Here is a 22,745-nt window from a genome sequence, read left to right as displayed (position 1 = left end):
TGCATGTGCATGTCTGCAGAGTAGAAAGACGGGAGATAAAAGAGATGGAGGGGCTTTTCCTGTTGTCCTGCCCTCTAGAATATTCACTGCTGAGCTTTGATCCTAGTGTACAGGTCAGAATGACCAGCATGGCCCTCAGTTGTCCACCCACTTCCAATGCTTTCACAACAAGCCCTTCCGCTGTCTTGACTCAGTCAATCCGCGTGCAATCACAGATGCCAACATGGTACGTCATGGCTTAGTAGGGAGAAAGAGAGTGTGACCAGTGTTGAGATGACACCAACAAAAAACAGGATGAGTGATGTCTTTATCCAAGTGGCCAGTGTGTGAGAAAACATTTCAGAGCTTTGAGCCGATCAGTTTTGAGATCTGGGTGAACGGGGAAAAAAAAACATGCAATAAGAACCCATTTCACATCAAGATGAAATAAACACTTGACATAGTTTGACGTATGTGCCATGTGTGGATTTCAAATGAAGCCTTTGATTTGAAGTGTTCCTACTGAGCCGTAGTTGACAAATGACAACACAGCAGCTCTTTAAATAACACCAATGAAAACCCAGTTATCCTAGCAAAATTGGCTGATAGATGGCCTCAGTTTTATTAGCAAATCTAGCTAGAGGTAGCCCACAGCTACAAGGCAAGCAAGCCAAATAGGAATCACATTCAGATAAATGGTAGTGGTAAAGTAATGAATTTTGAATGTTGCTGACACCGACTGGCTTGTAAGGAATGAGGAGGCGTAGGGCTGATAAATATCCACTATATGAGATTAGGCTGCCTAGTTTGATTTTATCGCTAGGCCTTGCTGGCGACTAACTTCCTGGAGGCCACACTGTATTTTTCAGAAGCAGGGGAAGAAAATTAAATGTCAGGGTAAAGCAGTGGTAAATAAATGAAACGTAGCCTGCAATAAGCTTCAAGTGTCACTTTTTCTGGACAGATATCCTTCTTTTAAGCTCATGAGTCCAGTCGTCTTAAGCACAAGGGCCATTTCGGTGTGGAGAGGCATTAAAATGGGCAATATGTTGACTTAGAGGATCTCATTAAATCTTTATGAGACCATCTTGATCCATTCAGTCTGACTTCTCATCAAATCGCTGAGAGGGCTGACCATGCCTGAGCCATCTTCATATTGCCATTATCGCTCAGAAATACAATAGTTACAGATAATTTCCCTCTCCCAATTCCTATTCAACTGTCTTTTAATCACATCCACAAGAATATGCACGTCCATTGCACCAAATGGATATGAACTGGCATACAATTCAAGAGAACGTGGTCAGGGAAATGACACCTCTCACAGAAACATTGCAGGGTGTTGCATGCAAGTCTAAAATTAGCCCCCCGTATAGTGCATAGCCAAGGCACACAGAACTCTGTCAGCTAACCGCTACAAACAGCGTTCACTTTGTCTAACTCTCACACCAACGGAGAACTTCCTGCCATGATCTCACCACCAACAAATGAGTAATATTTTCCACCCTGAGGGATATTTATGTAAAGCTCTATGTGTATAAACACAATATCCTTTGTGCTTATGTTCCACAGAAAAGACCTCCCACTAAAAAAAGTCAACCATTTTATATGTTTCATCAAACACCACCCTGCTATCACTGTAGAACGTCCAGCAGCTTGGATCTGAGCACCGACTATTGTGCAAGTCTACTTACCCTGACAGAACACAACCAACCAATGACCTTGGACTGTGATATCGCACAGCTATCGGCTATGCCCCCAATCTCTTCCAAAAAAACGTAATTCTCGCCAGGCACGTGACTGGTCACTACATCTCACTAATGGCATCTGAAGTGCTGGCTCATTTTAATGGGAGTTTCTGGAGCAGGGCTGCTTCGCCTCTCCTCTCCTCACCTTCCTCCTTAATGAGGGAAAGAGCTGGCCTTTCTCAGTCCACTGCACTTTTAATTACCAGCTCAGAGGCCCTTGGCTACAATGCACTGGGGAATGCCACGCACGGCGCTCCTCCAAAGGATTTGGTGCAGTAAAGACTAAGAGCTACACAAGCAGCCTTTTCTTTTTCAACCTGCCCGAGATCTGAGCACCTCTTGAAAGCCCGAGGTTTTACACAGACATCACTATGTACAAATACTTGTACAAATAAACATATCGATAAACAATGGCATTAAATCCCCCATAAACATATCGATAAACAATGGCATTAAATCCCCCAGCTCAAAAATATGATACAGTTTTGAGCTAACCTCCAGTCATGTGTTATGCTACTCAGACCTAATTTAGATTTACCTGTTTCAATGGCATTTAAAAGCAATTTCATTTGTTTCATCTATTCTCAAACAACGTACTATTTTTCAACCATTTAAATATCAAGGTACAGTAATGAGGTACACAATCCCTCATGAGGTCATTTCAAAAGCAAGATTTGATTTGAGAAGCTTGCTTGTTCATTGAATTGGTTTGAATACCAACCTAATTACTGATAGACCCATTTGAAGATAAAAGCACTGCCTGAACTGAATATGCGAACACAAATCTTTACATTATTAATATGTTTGTTATTGGACAAGAATATTGGGTCGGGGGATAAAAAAAGCATCTGTTTGGCTCTTTTTGATATGCTAAGGAGATCTGTTTTGTGAGCCGCTCTTTACCACAACACACTCGGAGGGCGCCAGATGCAATAAAAAGTCAAGTTAAAACTATGAAGGCCCTAAAATAGCTGCACATGAAAACAGCTTCTGTGGTTCTGTGGTTCCGTGGTTGGCTAATGTTCTACAAGCAGACCGCGTGACGACGGCGCAAAAGCGGAGCTTTAACAAACAAGCCAGCCGTGCCTCAACACGTTAACATTCCGGTACACGATCACGGAGAAGAGGACGAGACAGGGGACACGAGAGGCTGGAAATGTGTCCTCTCACCCTGCACTACAGGTCTGTCTGTGCTGTCCCTCTGAGGTCGTCCTTTAACATGTCTGCCGGCGGTAGGGGCCGAGGGACCGTTATTCGCACGCTGAATATTTCATGGGCCAGGCAGGACTCTGGAGATCTGTGCGCTCCTTTGATGGAGGTTGTAATTGATTTGTTGCTACAAATGAATTGATGGAGGATTGATCACTTCATCAAAGAGGCCCAGGGATGGTAATGAGCAATGGGACAAACAAAATAACCCCTTTCCGCACACTGCATCTCATACATGCAGACACAAACGTGTGTGCCTACGAACAAGCACACACACACACACACACACACACAAACACACACACACAAAGTACACAAGAGAAAGAAATACACCAGAAACGCCTTTGTCAAGCAGACTATCACCCAACTTGACAGCCTTGTGTCTGGGGAAGCCAAAGAGCCACAGTGGAGTGTGATGTGCGAGGTGTGATAGCTACATAATGTATTCCTATCTGACAGCCTAGCTGCTGGGTCACACTGTGTCCTCTTCTCTTTCAGCTGGAATGTAAAGCACAAAAAATTCGCTGCTGGCTCAACTAGGAGAAAATGAAGCTCAGTGTAATCCGGAGAGCGATCATTCATATTTGAATATTTATAAATGGATATCATCCATGAATATAACTCTGCGCTTCCACGATTCCAGCTGATTTCTCAACATCCCGTGACAACTGCTCATGCAAATTTAAGACTTGAACGTCATGTCTATACATTATCACGGGGTGCTTAACCTACAGCGAGACAAAATGGTCTAGTCACTTTCAAAAGGTTATAGGAGAGGAAGCCATTTTTTCTGTGTGACAGCGTGGAAAACATCCATACTGCTTAAGCACTGGATAAATGATTTCAGCATGGCTCTTGTTTTATGGGGTAGCTGAATTTTTGTCTTATTGCAGAGTAATTTTCTGCTCTAGCCTGGGGCGCTAACCCCATGCTGCTTTATAGAGTGAGGATGCGGGGAGCTGCTGTGTACAGGACAGTATTAATCCCTCTGCAATAGAGAGAGGAGCCCGAAGGCTGAGATAACTTGAACTTCCTGGTGGCTAACAATGGTGAGCACACTTCTGTGTACAATCACACACACACACACACACACACACATACGCACGCACGCGTGCATGCACACACGCACAAACACACACACACACACACACAACATTCAATGCATGATGATGCAGGCTAAGTTTATGAGGAGCCAAACATTTTGCTGCCCTTATTTCCCTGTGGAAAAGGAGATGAAGGTTGTAATGTTGTGCTTGGCCTCATTAGCACTGCGAAAACTTTACACAGATCTTCGTTTTTTTATACACACATATACACACACACACACACACACAAACACACGCACACCTTCATACTCCTCCATGGAGTTATGACAACACTCTCCTGTTCCTGCAGTGAAGAGCTGTCCATAGTTCCTCAGCATCACTACGCATACAAAATCACAACTGAGACTCCAAGACAGCGTACTTAAGTGGCTTCTGGAGTGCAGTTGTGCTGTAATTCCATCTTATAAACGGGGAGAGGGGAGAGACAGGAGGCTCTCTATTTTTAACTCCTGTCCCATTTCTTTTAAATGCGCTAACACAGGTAAGTTGGAGTAAGTCTTACAACAGCCCGGCTGATTTTAACACCTCAGTGGAAACAGTGTCTCTCCTGCCACATCTGCGGGGTCATTTCCCAGTGATGTGCTCTGCCTTGGAGGCACGCATCCACATAAACCAGGCAGACATTGCTACTGCATCACGCTTTAATGTACTGCAGGCTTCCTAATGCATCATGATACTGTGTGCCTACAGTTATTGTGATAGCTTGTTACAGATCGGACATAAACATGGTCACTCTCATCATCATGAGTAGCTTGACGATGCAGGGAGACGGTTTTTAGAATACACAATGATGTGATCCAAGACAAATCTATAGGCCTTGGCTAGCATCATTTTCGTAGGCAGACTGAGGTTCAGCATCAAAGCATTTAGTCAGGAAACTCTGCACGCAGCTGTGGCAGGCAAAGAAAAGGAGAGTGGATGTTTTTCAAACCATCCAAACCCATCAACGTTTCCTCTAGTTTTCTGCTGTTTTGCTGTGGCGCACTGTGCTGAACAGTGAACTCTGGCAAGAGAGCTATTCCTAGAAACGACAAGATCTCTGTTGCTGGAGTTGGAGTGAGGGCTCTCTGGAGGTTTATCCGTGAGCGAGTGGAAACATACAACTACGATTGGACAAACAATCTGGAAAGAGATAAAAGTGTGTAAAAAGGCATATAAAATGTGTAATGAGCTTGTTCCTGGTTGTGACATCACCCTACCGCATTAATCCGCATGATGGGATGACAGGAGTTTCTTCTTATGAGAAAACTGAGATGGTTGACGCAATGCCTGTGATGTTGATCTGGAGTGAAGAGAACAGTAGAGCTTAAACAGTATACTCTCAACTGTATGCAGCTTCTGTTTTCTGTTTTGTTACAGCTGGGAAACAAAGCCCAAGGCTAGACTACTAACCAGCCCAGCAAGTGCTCATTTGACCGGGTACCTCAGAAGCGTAGCACATGAACTGGCTCTTTGTGTGGAGTTGGCCTGTCAGCCAGTGCAAATGAAAGAAGGAAAATAAAACCCAGTCTGGGTGTTCCTCTCACACCATAAAAATGATGGTCTCACATAGGGCATCTTTGTTCAGGCTCACATGGAGAGGAGGGGAAAAAAAGATATTTCTGAGGAAAGAATTGGGTCTCAGTGTACGGTCTTAGAACCCGCGAGCTGGCACTTTCAGCCCAATCTAAGAAGGCTCTTGCACCCAGAACTTAGAATGTTACACTTTCTGTTTCTGCACTTGACGGCTCTTGCGTGTTGGAAAAATACACGCGCTCTCCCGTTGTGTGCTTGGTGCTAGCCCAGAGTGGATTATTTCAAAGACGCCACCATCGGGGGCTCTTTAGCACAGGCCACTTAACTGCCTCATACATACGAATAAAGGTCAAGGTAAATGGAAAGGAATATGTTTAATTCACACCCAGTCTCGGCTCGAGATTCACCTTCAGTAGTCTGCTGCTCCTCGCGTTTGAAAGGAGCAAAAAATTGAGGAGAAAAAAGGAAGCCATTCCTCTCTTTACATAAATGGTTAAAGTGTCTGATAGGCTCCAATCCTCTTCCATTATTCAGAGCCCTCCACAAAAGGCCCTCTCTGCCTCCCGCCTAGAAGTGCTTTATCTCCACACATGCTTCCAGCCTCTCTCGCTCCACTCTGCATGCACAACAAACCACACACACACACACACCCGGCTCCACACCTTGCGTCGTCCCCCGGTATGATCCGATCCCTCACTCAAGTCTGGCACGCAACTCTGACTCGCCCGTCGACCCCCGAACCGACTGTCTGTTGCTGTAAATGGACCAGTTTTTTTCCAAAGCCGATGGATTCCTGACAAATCCACACCCCTCGCAGGTTGCATTATAACACATTCTACATGGAAAGTAAGTTCAAAATCCTTACTAATACTGATTTACATCCCTGATGAAGCTTAATGCAGATCCACAGTATAATGGCTCTTAATTGTGTTAATCACCATAAAGGCTAATTGTTTCAAAGAGCAGATTGTAGCTGCTGTTAATCACACATGCATTCAGGTGCGTGCATCACAGCAACACATTCAAACCAGTGATAAATACCCCTGTTGTCGAGATGAAACACATTTCATGTCATGCTACCATCACCTAAGAGATGCTTGGCCAATGTTGAAACATGAAAAAGTGAAGCATGCTGGATATGTGAGGGCGCTCTCGGGTGTGGGCGGAAGTGAGCGCGCTCTGACATTTGCTTAAACCCTTGTGTAATTGTGCAAGACTGACACAGTTCTCTGTTGGTCTTGCTTGTCAGTATTAACGGTGAGGGATAGAGTGTATCCTTTCAGCGGCGCATAATCCCCAGGCGAGCGCCGATTAGCAGGAACGTGCAGAAAGCACATTCCTCCTCCAGCGGCTCCTCGGAGAAGAGAGCAATCTACTTAAACAGATCACGGCGGCGTGTTTCACCAGCCACGCCGAGCGGGCCAGGACAGAGGGGGTCACCAGCAACACTGTCTTTGCTCACCCATACGGAGACATTTTGCATCAGCAAAATGCAAAACTCTCAAAGCTTCAATGCAAGTCTATCCACATACCCTGGACATTTTCATGTGGATTTCAAACTGTGTGTGTTGTAACTTTAAAGCAAGGCTTGTCTGACTGTGTTTCATATTAATTACAAGAAAAAGGCTGATTGTGACATCAAACAGCCTCCTTATTGCATCATAAAATAAGGAAATAAATCAATTAAATAAAATTCATAAAAAGCCTCAACATCCCAGAGGGCTAAATATGCGATGCATAATGCTTAGTTTTGCCACATTCCACAACACACAATGAAGAATAATGAATTCATGACATTGTCTGTTAGCCGAAGATCCATCCAGTGTAAATAGCTTTTAATTATACATTCACTTGGTGCTCTATAGTGTGCAATGTGATCATCCTCTATGACAGACTGCCTGTAATGACCTTCATTTTTTCTGAGCAATTAGCTGATTGATAATTATCAAGATTTTGGTGAAAATACAGACATGGAGCCACTGCAGATTTTTTTTTAACCCTGCTGGTTAATAAAATATCCACATCAGGAACTGTCTGAGCGTGATAAAAACGCTCTGCACAGATTTCTGGTCCAGACCTGCCTCCTGCTCACACGCACGGTGCATCTAGAGTGCCATCTAGTGCACGAGCGAGATAAATCTACTGTATGCTTACCTAACCACATATAATCAGAGGCCCAAAGAATAGCATGGCCATTGCCATAGAGAAAGTGCTCCTGGGGGCTACTTATGGAAGAAAATGGCCATAAATATGGCATATTTCACACAGAACTGATTGTAGCAGGGTAGGTATATCTCCCCTCTGGACTGATGCCAAGCAGGGAGGCCATCATCCCCTGAGTGTGTTCGGATGTTCACTGCAGCGGCGCCTATTAGCAGAGCAGCTGTGCAGGAAGTTAACACCTGGATTGGATGGGCAATAACACCACCTGAGTGCGTCTGCAACACACCAGCTGAAGCAAAACACAGGAAGTCTACTCAGATCCAACTGCAAGTCATTTTGTGACAGATCCACAGCAGCGTATTAACTCCAGATTATCAAGCCTGACATGGAGAAATTAAACAAGGTTCTGTGTGTAGAAAAATGAGAGAGATTGTAGCTTAGCCGAGAGTCTTGTAAAATCAAAGTAATCGGCTAGCGATATTAGACTGCCCTATTTTTTCCCACATGCTCGGGACAGAAGCAATCACATCATTTCCCGCTTCTTCAGACATTTCATCTTCCTATGCCTAACCACACACACACACACACACACACACACACACACACACACACACACACACACACAGCCCTTTTACAGAAACATTATCTTTAACTGCCAGCGCTGTTACAGTAAGTCACCGAGTCTGAGCCGATGTTTCTACTTACCCAAACCAGTGATTTTACACCCACTGCTCCAAGCACAGCAGCACCTCCAAACACGCACTGCTCATAAAATAGTGACCCCAGGGCCACAGTCCCATCCCAGCCTATCCCCTGCCCCAGCGGAAGAGCCACTGAACAGGCCATTATCATGCCATTAGCAGCCGCTGGTGTCTCTAAGTGCCTCAGGTGCTAGCGCCCCCCCCCCCCCCCCCCCCCCCCCCCCGCCCCCCCAACCTCGCAGATGGAATTGGATAGGCTTCAGCTGGGGAGAATGTAGCCCTGCTGAAACTCATTATGACCCCGCTGCAGAGACGGAGGCTGGCGGGCGGGGGGTTGCTGGGGTGGAAGAGAAAATCAACCCCGGGGGAGAGGGAGGAGGAGGCGGCGGCCGTGGAGGATGGGGGGGAAGGGTGCATGGTGCTCTTGTCAAAAGCCGTCTGTGTCTGGTTCGCTGGCACGGCTAGACCACCTGTCACAGGGCTATCCCTTTACCTACCAGGCCAGCAACAACTCAACTCACCCCACACACTCACAAACACGGACACACACACACACACACACACCAGCACACACACAAAATTTAAAACACAGGCAAAAACACAAACACACACACACCTCCCACCTGCTCTTCCTGGGGTTTTTATCAGCCTTATGTAAGTGCAATACAGGGAGCATTTGTCTCTCTAAGCGACTGCAACACTCTACAGTAATACTCAGACTCAAGATGGGGGGGAAAAACATTAACTGCATGATAATGAAAATGGGCAGCTGCTGCCTTCTCTGCATGTGCCCGGGGTGAAAGGGGGTGGGGGTGTGGGTCGACAGAGCGGCTATTTTTAACGCCACAGGTACCCACCACTCAGCCCTCAGCCCTGCCTTCGCGCAACGTGATGCCCTGTCGAAGTCGATCCGGCATTAGAGTAATCATCATCACCCACTCGCCTACTTGCACTGGCACATATCAGTCCACTCAGACACACAAGCCGCTGTTGGCGTTGCCTCTCACTCGAAAACAAAAATATAAAACAATAATAAAATAAAAAATATATATATTATTATTATTTCTGGCTGCAGAAAGTACTTTTTCGTGACAACGCTGGCGGGTGACATCCAGCAGCTCTGGCTTAGGAAATGATACTGAAAGAGAGGAAATCATACGGGAGAGTAATAACAAAGTGGCCCTAACGCCGAGGCAGTGAGCGCCCAGAATCATTTCCTGCGGGAGTGATTTAAGGCCACTCTGCAAAAGGGAAGCGAGAAATCTCCAAAGTCCTTCAAAAGTGGCAGCTCACACATGCTGCTGATAAGGCGCTACAGTATGGAAAGCATGACACACACTCGCAAATAGATGAGAGTAGAAATGGCCAGTGTGAGCTCTCCAGTGTGTCTGGCCCTCCTAGAGCCACACATTCACCAAGGACACCCACTTGAGCTCTTGATTCTATTATTGTTGATATGCGTTGATGTGAGATATGGGCTTTAAGTAGAGGGAGTTGGCGATGTTATCTAGGAGAAAAACAACATTTGGCAATGGCAAGGTCTCGCAAAGTGTCTGTGGGCCATTCATAGGTCCTGTTCCTCCAATATGAAACCCAAACTGTACCCTCTGGGTGCGTACGGAGACTCAGACCAGCTAACGCGTCCCCTAGAGAGTCTGACCGAGCACACAGGGATTAATAATTCAATTACAATCTCCCGTTGAACTCGCCTGCTGTCTGTTCTAATCACTATAGACAGTACAAAGAAAGAAGGTTGGGGGTGCAATGCAAATGGCTCCATTGGCCAGTATAGATATTGTAGAGCCTAGCAAAGAGCACTGTTGTACTGGGGGCGGGGGTTGGGCAAGGCAGCTGAAGGACTCAACTCTCATATGTTTATCAACAGTGGACAGAAACAGAATATTAGAGTACTTCAGTTTCAAACTGTAAGAGGCAACATGCCTAACTTTGAATAAGAGTAATTCAGAATCATAAAAATACTGCCAAAAGACTAATCTGTTCAGTGGTTGATGTCGGCTGAACTGCAGAAATGACAAGTACAGGTTAAATATGTATTAATATTTCAAAGGGAGTAAATCAATGAAGAGTACAGTCAGATTAAACTAACTTGAAGAGATTTGGAAGGCAAACCAAGGACACTTGTACCACTCTCCAATATATTAATGCAATGGAACTATTTTCAATGGTAATAAATGTGTTTGGAGAATTATGAGTCACTATGTCTTGTCACTTATTTGTACCTGTGGTTCCTCTCTATGATATGAATTTGGCTGTTTCCCTCCTACATAGCTATCTTACTTTGCTCATTTAATATTTGATGGCTCAGGCATGATTTAATGGCTGTGCTTTTATGTCATGTTGGTGGTGGTTTTCCTCCACTTACTGTAAACTGTCCCCACATATAAGTCATGTACACCATATGGTTGATTTTACATACACAGTATACAACATCAACAGGGATGTTTGCCTTACCTAGTACTACAGGAGAAAGGGCTTGTGTGATTGCATTACTTGTGTAATTGCATGCTATTGAGGGCATTGTGGGATGATATTGAGGGATTTGAGTCATATCTCACTATAGTAATTCAATTTGAACAGACAACAGTCTCTTAGTAGAGTAGCCTTCATGTAATCAGATATCAAATCCCTTTGAAGTTTAATAGCAAAATTAGCCTATTTTCATTTAACATTTGGGGGCAGTCTATACAGATGTAATCTTGAAAATGGCTAACCCAAGAAAATGGCTAGTCGCCACTTATTAACCAACTGCACTCTGGTAGATCAGAGAGTAAATCACAACGTGACAGTCACAAAATGAAAAACACAACAGAGCAGCTTTATGTGAAAGCCCTTTGTGCTCTGGTGGTAAATCCATGCTTTCATGTCCTTACAGAACACTGTGGGAATGCTAAATGACCATTCATATTTGAAATGTCATTTCCCATGCATTTGGAAGACAACAAAAGGCCACAGAGAATGCAATTTTTTATCTCGCATCACATTTCATCTGAGGAGGAGCGGGATGTTTAAAGAGCTTTTTTTCCCAGGATCCGTGCCTGATTTCCTCGGAGGTATGAGCCGATACTTTTGTGAGAGGCTATGGATACATTTCCTCTCCCCACTGTTGGAACGGAGCAGCGGGAAGGCCCGGGCAACAATACGAGCCTTTATGCGTTTCTTAAAGCACAGCGAGGAGCTCCTACACGACCAGGGGAGGAGAGCGGCGCAGTGATCCGCGAGCGGTGGCCGTCAGCCATGCGGTTTGACCCGAGAACGTTTCCCGAAAGCAGACACTTCTCACACACGAGGCAGATCACGGGGGTGGTGGTGGTGGTGGTGGAGAGGGGAACGGGAGAAGAGAGGAACCATTCTAGGGGGGGAAACTGGTTCAGTCCTCGAGGAGGGAGGAGAGGTGGAAAGGCCAGAGACAGCAAGGGCTGCATTGTCCTGAACACGTCACATAACTGACAATGCTGGCATTTGCCAAATCCCTTAATTATGGCAACTCTCTCAGATGTCACCGCAGAAAGCTCTCACATGGCGAGCCACGGGAAGAGGAACATCAGGACTGGGACGAGGAACACTCGCCTGGGCATTTAGAGAACATGAAAGCTACAGCATTAACGTCTAATTTGGTGAGAGGCTTAAATTGCTGTGTGGGCATATGGTAATTACACATACTGATATGCTTGGTAACCTCTTCTCCAACCGAGGACGCTTATAATCCATCAGTCCTCCTCAGGAAGTGAACTGCTGCGGGATGCAAATTACCAGCTGGAGATTCATGGGAAAAAGGAGAAGAGTAATTAGTTACTTCTCTGAGCGAAAGCCTTCCCCCTATTAACTGGGTTTGTAACTGTGCTAAGAGGAATGCATTGCAATTAGCTTATGGGTGCTCTTTTGTGATTGCGAGGATTGAAATTGAGAGTGGTGACCTTATGTCTAACACCATATGCTTATGACAGACTGTTCCACCCTCCATCAACATAATTAACACTTGGGCAAGGTCAGACTCATGTTGAATATACTGAGAGCAAATTACACTTGTACTTTGCACGAGAAATATAAAGAAGCATCCATGATCAAAGGCATCTTTACATGTACTATGTAAAAACTGGCACCGAAGCGCTGAAGCATACCACAGAGAGCTTACAATTCCTGGCCTGAAAACGTCATTAAAATTGGGGTTGAAATAATACCAAGCCAGTTTTATTTTTACAAAGAGCCTCCAATTTGATAGAGACATGGTCTCAGCTTTGAAATAAACTTCAATCCCACCACGCATCACATCTAAGTGATGGCAGCACAACAGTCACGGTGAGCTTAGGAACTTAAACAGGAGGAGCCATTTTTCTTTGTAACTTTTGCCTAGGTTTCCCCATTACCTCTGCCAGTGACATCTGAAGACGTCAAGGCAGCTACTCCATAGGGTGGGGAAATAGAAAGGGACACCATGAGCCACATACTAAATCCCTTCCAAAGGAACAGAAAGATTTCCTAGCAATCACCAACTCTTTTAGTATTTAACATTTTGTCAAATCATCCATTTTGACTATCAGGCTGACACTTTTCAGTTTTAAAGTTGAACTTGTCCTGGATATATGACAATATGCCAGTAGTACTCCTCTACATAAGTTATATCATCATGTATTTATAAGAAAGTGGTAGCTGCTGTCATGGCAACTTCCATTGATTCAGTCATACTGGAGACACTTGTGCTTTTGTGATGCTGCAACTAATCGGTGACATTGTTAAAGCATGTTTCTAAATCTCCATTGGTATTAGCAAGCTGCTTCCTTCCCTACAGTGTTTAAAAGAATATATGGCTGCACTTTATATTAAGTGTTCTTAATACAACGTGGAATACAATCAGTACACGTTGAGAGGCTTCTCAGCCCCTGTACCACCCTGTTTGGTTGCCTGGCATGCTAAACACAGGACAGAAAAAACAAAGGGGAATAATAGTATTGTGTATTGTCTAAGCTCTCCCAGCAGGAGTATTACAGCATTCCTCGTGCGACGCAATTTTTGTCAGATAGGGGGGTGACGTCGCTGACCCTTTGTTGTGGAATGTGTGACAGGCTGTCCAAAGGATTCAATCTGCCGCTGGACTTTCTATGAAAATGACACAATGGAGCCGCATTCTCTGGAAGCAGTGAGCAAGTGTGTCGAGTAAGATCGTGCTGGCCTAGTCAAGGGGAATGGGACCAATCAGGCCTGTCTATAAATAAGGCCGGAGGACAGAACAGAATTGAGGACAGTTGCTGCTTGGCTGAGGAAACGTGATCTAGAATCTGTTTAGAGATCGCTGGGATGTGTGTGTTGTTATGACAGCTGGGAGACTGATGAATCTGATGTCTACTGGTTTGGCTGCCTCAGCAAAACCCTCCACTACTCTACCTCTGCTATATGGATGTGTGAGATATAGAGAGCCATGTGACATGTCATTCACTCGTGCTAAGTGGACAGGGGTGGGCATGAGTGCTGCCAGTGACGTAGAGCGACCTGCACTGACCCTGTCCCATAACTCGTCCCGACCCCGCAGTTATGCAGCGGTCACCGTGGGGATCACAGCAAAGAACTAAGGAGGAGTTCCCATAGAATATCTAAGCTCTGGGGGACATGGCTGCCGTCTTCAGCTGCAAGAAGCCTTGGCATCCATCTCTATGACACTAATGTGCATTGTGGCTAATGGGTTTGGCGGCAAGTTAATTAATTCAGCTGAAGAATATAAGATGCTGCACTGTGTTTACATTATAGACGCACGCAGCATCCACTCACCAGCTTAATGACATCAACAGCTTGTAGAGTGATGATATTAAATCCATAAATTGCATCAATCCCCTGTGGAATACTAAAATGTATGTTGTTTTAGGTTGGGAATGATGCATTCATTTTCATTAGCCAAAGGATGTGTTGTTAACACTCTTCATTTCTCTCCATATTCTCACATCATGGAAATGTTTGAAACAGCTAAGCCAAACTATCACTGTGACATCACCACACTGGCAGTGAGGTGAGTCTGGCAGCTAGCAACATAACAAAAGCTCTGTGTTAATTGCCATGACAGCTTGCCCAGGTCAACACAGTCTTGCCCAGATGCTCTACACTTTCCATGGATTCATCATTCAGTGACATTTGAATGAATAAGTGAGGATGGGGAACTGAAATAAGAGTTTGAATCTCCATGCTAAAAATAAAGCCTACCATAACACTCTGGATTCTTTCTTCACAAGGCAAGAACTCAGACTGTTCCGTTTTAAACACCTTGTTCACTAATAATACTCAATAAATAGAGTTCTTACATAAGATAGGCCATGTGAAAATACGCAATGGTAGAGCAATGATAAATGGCGTGCTCTGTTATCACCAGTTTAACATGATACCTCACAATTAAGCTAACATTTAAGAAAATACATCTGCAGTAACACTACACAACAAGGCCATGACCCTATGCCTAATAGCATACTGTTGGTAATTGTAATTCATGTCCTGTCCCATAAAACAGATGAACGAGATGTTTATTAAAATGGCAGTTAATCTTTCGGTCCTTGATGCTGTGCATCGCACAAAGTACTGGTGTCTGGGCACAGCGGCGACCCCAGGACCCTCTAATTGAATATTAGCCCCCCGATGAGCGGCTAACTACATTGATGGACTCCAACCTCATTTCCTGCTGGAGCTCTGGCATGGCAGCTGGGGACTTAAGACACAGCCTGCTGCCACTCAACGCAGATATGTCCCGCAGCCATCCCACAACCTGTGTGGGACTACAATCCCAACGACACAAATAGAAGCCGCACTGCCTTCTAGAAATAAAAAATTGACACAGCAGCTCACCCGTAGAAAATTACCTCATGTGCTTCTCATATCAAGGATATTTTCTCCCTCCTCGCTCTCTCTTAGAGGACACTCAATGGTGAAGGGAAAATGCAAATTTGGACTTGAGATATATGTAGCCACACAAGAACACTTGCAGAGGGGAAACAAAACAAACCAAAAAGAAAGAAATCCTAAACACTCAATTGGGCTGGAGGGTGCATTTCACACTCACACTAAAATAGAACCTCAGGGTCTGAATGTGGTGGTTATTCCGGGGTAGCTATTTCACTAAATAAGGGCAGGAAGCTACAACAGCCAAGCATCAACAGTGGTCAAAGCTGAAACAACACCAAGGACGGCCTGCTGTTTTTAAGAGGCTCCTTGCACTGCACAGTGTGACTCTAAAATGCATCAGTGGGCCAGAACAGTACTCTGGAGAGTTGCTGACAGATACCTGACATCCTAATACAGGGTGCTTCCTCTTGGGCAAGGCAGGAACTCTGAACAGCCTCATTAAAATTCAAACAGCGGTTGCCTCCGTAAACAAAAGGCGTGATAAATGGCAGTTAACCACAGACGAAACAGCATGGCAAGAACAGGAACTCCATGATGGATGAAAATCTTGGCTGAGGTGGTAAGCGTCAGAGAGTCTGAAGTTAAAACATGAATAATTCATAGAATAACTTGTACACTCCAGTACGAAAAACAAAATTCGAAATGAACATCTCTTTGATAAATATGGTCTTCCTTAACTAAAATATTTATTACAAAAAAATGCACCACCATACTCTCATTCTCATCATAGCACTGATCAAAAAGACTATCTTAAATGTAAACCCTAAATGTACAATTCTGGAAAACATTACCTTAAGGCTTAAGCACAGAACACTTTGGAAGACCTGGAGCCAGAAAATATGTGCATGTCTGTTCCCCTGTGATGTCAGACCTCATAATGGAGCTCCAATCTCCTCTAATGGTGCTTCATTTATGGCTCAACACACTGATTGGCTATTTACAAGCTCTTCATTATGGTAGAGCAGTCCTTAAAAAAACCTTTTAGAGTCTGTTCAAACAACCAGAACCTAATAAAAACAATAAACTAACACTCTGTTCCAGTATTCGCCCACTTAGTCAGCCAAGAAACCCATAAAACAAATGCTTAGTGGTGCTGACAGGATGGATGTAAAGGGAAGTGATCGCAACTCACATACTCTTACACAGTTGTCTGTATTCAACTGACAGTATATGCCTAGCTGTAACTGCATGAAGAACAACACAGTCTTTTCATTACCACTTTGATTACCACTTACAATGGCATGTTTCTCTAAGGTGCTAGGTTCCCCCTGAGTTGGAGGGAGCTGATGTCATGTTTGTTGAAAATATTCTTTCCTACAGAAAGCTATGAGATTGCAAAGTAAAGGGTGAAAGAGTTTGTCCACAGAATCACACTGTGTGCGTGTCCCCTTGGGCACAAGGCGGGGGGTAGTGGTTCATAACTCACACAGAGACTCAAGCACAATTGAGTCTGACAGGTGATGCCCTTCGCATTTGTTCCGTGCACAGGCAAAGACAGGTCGGGTAAAACTAAAGCAAGGAAGAGAGAGTGATAAGAAGAAGGAGAGCGAGAAACAACTCCATTCTGTCAAACTGGCGCTGTTCATAGAAGAGATAACAGACTGAAAGAGAACTCATAAGTTTAGCCTCGGTCAGTGTATTCCAGGTCATGTGATTAAATAACAATTCTTTCTACTGGAAAGAAATGATGTATGACCCTGGTCAAAAAGGTAACCATGCACACATTCACTTTACCACGGCACAGACCTGTCACTGAGGGAAAATGAGGCGCCTATGAATAATAACTGAGTAGTAACGTCATATTGTAGACCATGCACGTTTAGAAAAGAACAGCACGTGCTTAAACAATGGGGTGTCATGGCAAACGTTAACGGTATACACATTAGCCCGAATTTTAGCCAGACACATTTATAGTAGTTTTTCCAAAGATGGTTTGTATTTGAGTCCAAAATAAGACACGGCACTTTTTACCAGGCAACACCCAATGTAGGCTACTGTAGCCGTGTACAGTGATGACAACGTTCATACACATTTCATTACACTGAACCGAAAAGGAATGCTTTGAGATAATTGTACAGTAGTCTTTGTAAATGTCTGAACAGTTCTCATGGGGACTAAGTGCATGGTAAGTATTTGGATGACTACTAAAAGGCTATTTACAATTTAACATGGGTTAAACACGCTCGAACACTGTCAGAAGAATACAGTAGCTTACCTCGACTGATAGTGACGCCCCTCTGTTGACTTGATGTCTTGGGTAGCTACAGTAACGTTGCACTGGCTGCAAAGATAGCGATGGAGATGAGCGCAGAAGTTAAGCGAAACTGGTAAGCACACACGGTAGGACTAAACTGTATGTTTCATTCTGCTTGTTCAAAGGTTTGACGATCGGCTCTTTCATAATAGGACATTTGACTGCTTACTATAGGGATGTCCAAGTCCACAACTACGCAGTTGACGGTGCTCCTACTCCGTGTGTTCCAAAACTAAGCACTCCCCGAGGACACGTGACTATCCCACGAGAATAGCTTTTATCCCCTCCCCAGCAGCTGGGATCAATTACACCGCTGTTTCACTTCAACAAACTCGGGCTCTTTCGCGCTCCGTTCATGACTCGCTGAGACCTTTTAAATTACGACCTTATCTTCAGACCATTACATTGTAGTAGGCTATTTGTTATTGCACTCCTATAACACGGTAACCCGTCCGTCAAAGTCAATTATTTTGCCATTGGCATTCTCTTCACTCAATGAAGAAGCTGTCAATAGCTAGTGCGCTTGCGTATTGATGCATTATGTAAATTGAACTTGATTAAAAATACATTTCCATTTATGTCTACACAGCCCCAAACAATTGCTGTATCTTTCTATGTCGTTTAGCCTACGACATAGGCCTACAAACAAACAATGTGTACATACAAATGGCCTATTTCTGGCATTGTTGTCCTGACCATTGAGTAGAGCCAACACATGCTACACATAATTGATATTTTGGTTAATATGTGAGAACAAAACTGTGAGCACTGGATTCATCAACTGACAACACACTGTGAGTGTGAATGTTGAGAGTAGGCTACAATAATATAAATGTGAACCACTGACATTGGTGGTGATGGATATTGATTATCAACATCATCAAGAGGGGAAATTATCTTTCTATTGAGTGATATGACAACAATAATGAGACTCATCGGATGCATAATTGTCTATCTTGCTGTCAGATTTGGTGACGGTTGGGTTGCTTTGACTGGTAATCTCAAGTGATTTGAGACATAGGTCACATGGTTCTAAAGGGTGCAATCGTTCAGTGTAAATAATGCAGTATAAAGCCTGGATTTCGCTAAAAATCTCGTCCAACACAACATATTGACTAAGTCAATCTTCTGTAAATAATATTCACAGTAAAAGACATGATTATTGCTGAAGATCATCCCAAGATGTGTTTACACACTATGTTAAAATCAGTGTTGTAATGTAACGGAGTACAAATACTTCGTTACTGTACTTAAGTAGAAATTTCACGTATCTGTACTTTACTTCGCTATTTCAATTTATGGCAACTTTCACTTTTACTCCACTACATTTCCTAGATAAAATGTATACTTTTACTCCGTTATATTTCCACTAAGCATCTTCGTTACTCGTTACTAAAACATAAAATTAGAAGAAATGTGTGCGACTGCAATAAGGGAGGTTTGGCAAATCACTGCTCCTAGGGCTAGTCCACACGTACGAAACCGATCTTTTTTTCCTCCGTCTTCCCTGAAACCGCATCAAGAATATTTGCGTCCAAACGGATCCATCTCAACACGACTCAACACGTTACTTCATACCCCAGGCCTATAGGTGGCACTGTTTCTTTACAGAAATTGACCAAAGTTTGTGTGCTTTACAAACAGACAGAATAGGCTATGACAAAATGGCTAGTGCAAGGAAACCAGAATTGTTTGTGTGGACTGATGGTGAACTGTCAACTGTAAAACTAATAAACTTTATTTTACGGTTTGTGAAGGGTGCAGTCCCGTCCTTTATTTGGCTAACGCAGGTATCGGAACTCCCCCTATTACCGTCGGTCCCGTATTTCCACCGTCTTGCGTGTATGTGTCACTTAATATCAATTTCCATACAAACCAAGACAGCAGACTCCTAAAGAAACGCAACCACCCATACCATAGGTGTATCTAAATTAGCTATGTACCAAAAATTACATTTTACCGTGACTCAAAGAGCTGTAGACAGTGTTGTAAGGCTGCGTGTACACAACCGCTTGGAGCTCCAATGGAATTTTAATTTCACAACGAGAATTCTCGGTCTAACCGTTCATGTGCCGTTGAAACGGTGTAAATAGGCGACCCATCAGGCCAGCACTATAACCCCGAGCGTGGTAAACAAAATCGGATATTTCAGGCAGTAAATGCTCCCGTTAACAAACAAACCAGATTTTGTTCAAATCTACACACCTATGGCTACTGAAAAATGTCAGGTTCATTTAGCAAATGTTATTTTGAAGTGTTAAAAAACATACTTGTTTTAGAATTTCTGAACAAAAGTGGTGATAATTGGGGGTGTTACGATAGGCCTACTAATCACCTTTACTTTCTTTGGTTGTAGGATAGTCCGTGATTCACATTAGTTTTGGCCATCACCGCAATTAGGCTACTAAACGCAAGGCTTACCCAAGTTCTAGGGTATTCTGTCGCCACATTTATAATATTGCTATAAAACCTTCGTTAGTAACAACAGTCAATACGTTTGCCTGCATCAAATCAAATCGCACATTTGCATTCAGTGTGCTACCAGCTTAACGTGAGTTCTAAGCGTCTTTGTAAATTATATCTGATTTCACTCGACTGTGAATGCATGTATATATGTTGTAAGACATGTAAAATAAATGAATGACACTGGCACTACGCACAAATTAATGTAGCCTAAACTTACACCGCACTTTCCTAATAACTTAAGTTCTCTCGCGTCACTGACAGTAGCTAGAATGCATTAAAAAACACCGGGGAAAAACAGTGTTCAGTCCACCAAGTCATAAGCTATCGGCGCTGCGCAGCACCAGTTGTGATATTTATCTTACGGAGTGTAATCGTAGGTAATGTCATGTATGAAAACTAGTATTGTTAGGCAACACTATAAGTGCAAGTCCAGGGCAGCTGAGGTGTGGCGATGACATCATCGATACGCAAGCAGGATGTGCGGTTTCGCTGTCTAAACAAATTCAAACGGGCTACGGTTTCAGATTTCTCCACTCTGGGACCAGGTTTCAGAAAAGTGCGGTTTTGGGCAGTGCGTTTACAGGATTCGTTTGGACGCTCGGCCAAGACGAAGCAAAACCTCTGCGTTTAACCTAAAAAGCGTCTCCGTGTGGACGGGCCCCTAGATTGCATTACGCACGCTCCGCACGCTGCGCGCTCTATTTCAGCGCGTGTTTGTTGCTAAAGGAGGAGGACGCACAACTGAAACCGCCATGAGTACGAGCATCTACTGGAGGACCTCCCGTTATCATAGACGACCACCCCGACGATAGTGGTGAACAGGGTCGTGGTGAAGATAACGTCATACACCCGTGTCCGTATTTGCAAGAAATGTTTCTGTACATTGGCAGCTTCTGTGAAGCTGAACACCCCGCTACCTGTCTCAGCGGCCTGTGAAAGGCTATTTAGCATCGCAGGACTTGTCTTCAGTCCTGAATCAGGCCCGGGGGAGTAATCGGGAGAATTCTCGGTGGGCCACTTCACTTTTGGGCCGGTCAAGGAAAAAAATATTGACATTGGTCACGTTAGTCTAGCTTTTCTTAAAGTAGGACACGTTCCGCATTCTGTGCATGACACCAATGCAATGCCTTTGCATGGGTTGTAGCCTCAGGGAGTTCTCCCCTCCTAAAAAGAGTTGGTTGGTTCCATACAGTATAGCCCGTCTTTTCCAAAAAGTTTTCTCAGATACGGGGACAAGTAGAGAGGATAAATTAAAGTTATTTAATATAAAAAAGAGCAATTACCCTACATGATAAACCTATATGCCTTGTTTGCTCAGAAGAGGGTGTAGTAAAGGAGTAGGCTAAATCACCAAACAACAATATAGCCTACCCATGCAAAAAACATGTAGCCTAAACACTAGTTCAATATGCCTCTTTGTGGAAGCGTGGGATAGGCTACAGTACATTTCAAAGGCTTTCTTTCTTTCTTTCTTTCTCTCTGATTTTGTTAACTTGTGGAATAGTGGAACATTTTTTGTTAACTTCTCAGTTGAAGTGAATTATTATATAACCTTTACACATTTGTTGAACCATGGTACTAATAAAAACTACAGGATAGTAAGAGCTGAAATGTTGCTTCATTTATCCAATTTCCACCACTATGGAAAACGTGGGCCGGTCTTGGGCCTGAAACTCCCGGGCACTGAATTCTGGCAACTTTGAAAACCAGCTTCTTTTGAAGATGAACAGACACCTTTTCAGTTTCAACTAATGACTGTCATACAGTATTAGTAGCTGCTGGACATAGGTGGCCTGTGTGTGTGTGTGAGAGTGAGATGGTGACCTGGGGAGTACGCCCTAGAAATGCTCATACCACATGACCAAAATGGTCTCCCTACCAGCAGGTCATTTTTTTTTTAAAGAAATAAGTTATTTATTTTTCCTTTTTACCTGAAGTTCATACAAAAGTGAAATTTCTGTTTGTTTTTTTCTTTGATGTCAGCTCTAAAAATATGCTGTTTGTTCTTTGAACTTAAGAGAATTGTGCCTGAAAAGTCCTAGAAAAGAATGTGATTTTGGTTTGATGAGTGAGATTAAGAAGATATGGGAATATGAATATGCTTTATGCTTTACTATAAGAAAGCCAAAATAAAGTTCATAATAAAAGTTCAAAATAAAACCGCATGCTTTTTACTTTTTACTTTTACTTCAAATACTTAAGTACATTAAATATCAGAAAATTACTTTTGATACTTAAGTACAGTATATATCAGATACTTTAAGACTTTTACTTAAGTAATATTCTAAAAGGTAACTTTCACTTCTACCAAAGTCTTTTTCTAGTACGATACTTGTAATTTTACTCAAGTATTGCTTTCTAGTACTTTATACAACACTGGTTAAAATTAGCAGCGGGAAACAAACAGCTCAAGAATGCACACCCAAGATGTGAGTCAGCCACAACAACTTAAGAGATTCAGCAGCTTCAAACAAAGCCGTAATTTGCCCGTTGAGATAAACTTGCACCACTGGGCAGTGCTGGCAGGAGCTGCTTGCTTTTCCTCTGGATAGCCTACAGTCTGCTGACTGGGCACTGTGCCAGGGGGGAGTAAGACCATGAAGCCACAGAATGGTGACCCAATACATTACATCCACTGTCAGTGCAGTACCCCAGAGAAACGTCCTGATGTGACTGAGTGGCTTTGAGTCATGGCAGCCTGTCAGTT

The 22,745-nt window shown here is 43.6% G+C and overlaps 1 protein-coding gene across 1 annotated transcript in view; it reads right to left on the bottom strand.

Annotated features, from left to right (window-relative positions):
- The window catches only part of mid2 (midline 2), a 97,265-nt gene extending 79,454 nt beyond the window's left edge, over window positions 1-17,811 (bottom strand). The window contains 2 exon segments of the mRNA XM_042074451.1: window positions 17,534-17,599; window positions 17,742-17,811. The gene's annotated coding sequence lies outside the window, so the exon portion shown is untranslated.
- Window positions 17,812-22,745: the final 4,934 nt, after the last annotated feature.

Source organism: Alosa sapidissima, chromosome 20 (genome assembly GCF_018492685.1).
Source record: "Alosa sapidissima isolate fAloSap1 chromosome 20, fAloSap1.pri, whole genome shotgun sequence".
Lineage (NCBI taxonomy): Eukaryota > Metazoa > Chordata > Actinopteri > Clupeiformes > Clupeidae > Alosa > Alosa sapidissima.
Note: the sequence above shows the minus strand (reverse complement) of the source record. Positions and strands in the feature narration are given on the sequence as shown.